This window comes from Porites lutea, chromosome 1, assembly GCF_958299795.1.
Source record: "Porites lutea chromosome 1, jaPorLute2.1, whole genome shotgun sequence".
NCBI classification, from domain to species: Eukaryota; Metazoa; Cnidaria; class Anthozoa; order Scleractinia; family Poritidae; genus Porites; species Porites lutea.
In genome coordinates, this window is record NC_133201.1 from 59,210,297 (window position 1) to 59,212,796 (window position 2,500).

A 2,500-nucleotide genomic window follows, 5' to 3' on the forward strand; every position below is an offset into this window, starting at 1 on the left:
ATGATGCCACAGAGCACATTGGAGGCACTAACTTTATGGCAGTTGACCGTGACAATGTCTTGGAAACAACCTTTGATGAACTACGATCAGTGGAAGATCCAAGAATTACCTTCCAAGTAGAGTTTTATGGTGAGCAGGCTGAAGATATTGGAGGTCCAAGAAAAGAGTGGATCAGGCTTTTCAACCAACAGATCAAGGCAAAATATTTTGACCATGGACTTAAGGAACACTTAGCAGAGGATTACTATTTTGTAGGGCAGATGGCTGCAATTGCCCTTTTACAGAATGGGCAGGCACCAAGGTATTTTTCTGAAGAACTGTTGAATGACATTTTTGTTAGTGATGAATTAGCAAGTTCAAAGTGTGTTTTGAAGCTTCGGCAAGGACTAGATACTCTTGGAATTCACATGTTTGCCCGAAAGTTCCCAATGTTCCTTTACCTGCTTAGACCACCCCAAAACAATGCCAAATTGACAGTTCCACTTATCCTTCATCTCCTTAAACCCACGTTCTCTGAGGAAGGCTCTAACAGTCTAAAGTATGAGAAAGCTGTTTATAGTAAGTTTGTCAAGTACCTGCGAGATGTGGCAAGTGGGCGTAGAGTGACCACATTGGAAAACATCTTGGAATTTGTCACAGGAGCAAGTGAAGAGCCACTGTTGGGGTTTACCCAACAACCAAGCATTCATTTTATGGTTCCCTATGTGCCCGCAAAAGAGACCACAGAAGACAACATCAGTGAAGAACAGGTAAACAATAGTATGTAAGTGATGACTATTGTGTTAGCCACTCCAAGCTTATGGGTGGTGTCACCAGACCTGCAAATGTCATCACCAAGCCTTTTTTTGAATTGTAAATTATAATTATGAAGTTTCAAAGCAGATTAGCAGTAAAAGTATTTTGAAAAATCAGTGCAACAAATTTTGAGCACAAAGGAGTCTTATTTTCCATGGTCTGTGCTCGTATCAACCACAGAAATGACATTGAAACGTTCAAAACTTTGTGGAATCCTATGGTGTGATTATACTGTAGCCAGTATAGAGGCAGCCTAAAAATGGCTACAATGGCTTCACATTAAAAAAACACTTTCTCTGGTACAAAATTAATATTAAAATTAAATCTGCCACACCCCTGGTTATGGCTCAAAAAGGTCCTGTTTAGTAGTCTGGGACAACTAGATTTTCGTACTGGCCCTATTGGCAAGGGACTGGCAAGTCACCTTCTAACTAAATCGTAACCTCAAGCACTCATTCAATGACCTCAAGCTAGCAAAATGTGAGAACGGCTTCTTCAAACAACAAGCTGGAATTCAAGTTTTTTGAAGTGCTGCTACATGTATTACTGTTTGTTTTCCAGTACATGTATATGAGATTTTTGATTGCTCAACAGTCATTTTCACTCTGTTATTTTTTCCAGGGTACACAAAAGAAAAGGATCACTACGGATTTCTTGCCTAAGGCCCATACTTGTTCTAATACTTTACATTTACCAAGAGGAACCCCAAACCTCCCTCTGCCAGCAGATGGAGAATTGTTCAAACTTTATGACTATGCTTTCAAGAATGCATATTTTGGGGTTGTCTAACAAGGTCCCTGACAATAAGTTTTTTTTGATAGTATTCCTGTTCAGGCAGGATTACACTTCAATATGTTAAACCCAAGCAGCTCACAAATTTGCTTATTATTATTGAACAATTAGATGCACCTAAAGTACATCGGTTTATTAGTTTTTGCAAATTTAAAGTGACTAGCATCAAAACTCAACTCTGTCGTTTTTGAACTTCCCTACTTTTCCCCACTGGTTTTTTATTCAACGTTTCCAAGTTCTCTTCAAGGTTATGAAGAACATGCTTAAAAAGGGTTCTCGTTGATCTTAGAATTAATTATAATGAATAAAACTTCTTTAAGAGAAGTAGATAATATTGTGATTTGAAAAACCTTACTGGAAATAGTTTTACTTCCAATTAAGCAAGGTTACTTTTAATTGGCAGCAAGTGATTGGAAAATATGTATTCAAACATTTTAAGCTTACATGTATTAACAGTTGGTACCATCATTTCACATTTAAAGTTATTCATGAAGATTGATGGAAATATGAAGTAAGAAAAGAAACCACTGAAAAGTTGATATTTTAATGATGAACCATTTCACCCCCAGAGTGAATGATGGGGTCTTTTGATATGGCTCTACCTTTTGAGCCTGTGTACAAAATCCTGACCATTCAAATGAAACCTCTTTTGCAGTACTTTCACAAAGTACAGTTTGTTTTCAGATTTTTACAAAATATATTGTAGAATTTTGTGCAATTTGGATCTAGTTGGCCACTTCTGGGAGTGAAAGGGTTGAATTTAATATTAATGTTAATGTTACTGTTGTCGCAAAACTTTGAACATGCACTAGTAATATGATACTGTTATGAACTTAAGTAGCCAAAAATTAAATAAGCTGGCTGACTGTTAATTTCTGACCTTGAAAATATTGATCAACGTTGGACTGAGGAT

The 2,500-nt window shown here is 37.0% G+C and overlaps 1 protein-coding gene and 1 pseudogene across 1 annotated transcript in view; one reads left to right on the top strand and one right to left on the bottom strand.

Moving 5' to 3' along the window:
* Positions 1 to 1,584, top strand: part of LOC140923591 (uncharacterized) — a 2,549-nt pseudogene extending 965 nt beyond the window's left edge.
* A 297-nt stretch (positions 1,585 to 1,881) lies between these two features.
* The window catches only part of LOC140933101 (uncharacterized), a 2,407-nt gene continuing 1,788 nt past the window's right edge, over positions 1,882 to 2,500 (bottom strand). The window contains exon 1 of the mRNA XM_073382620.1: positions 1,882 to 2,500. This exon is cut by the window's right edge and continues 1,788 nt beyond it. The gene's annotated coding sequence lies outside the window, so the exon portion shown is untranslated.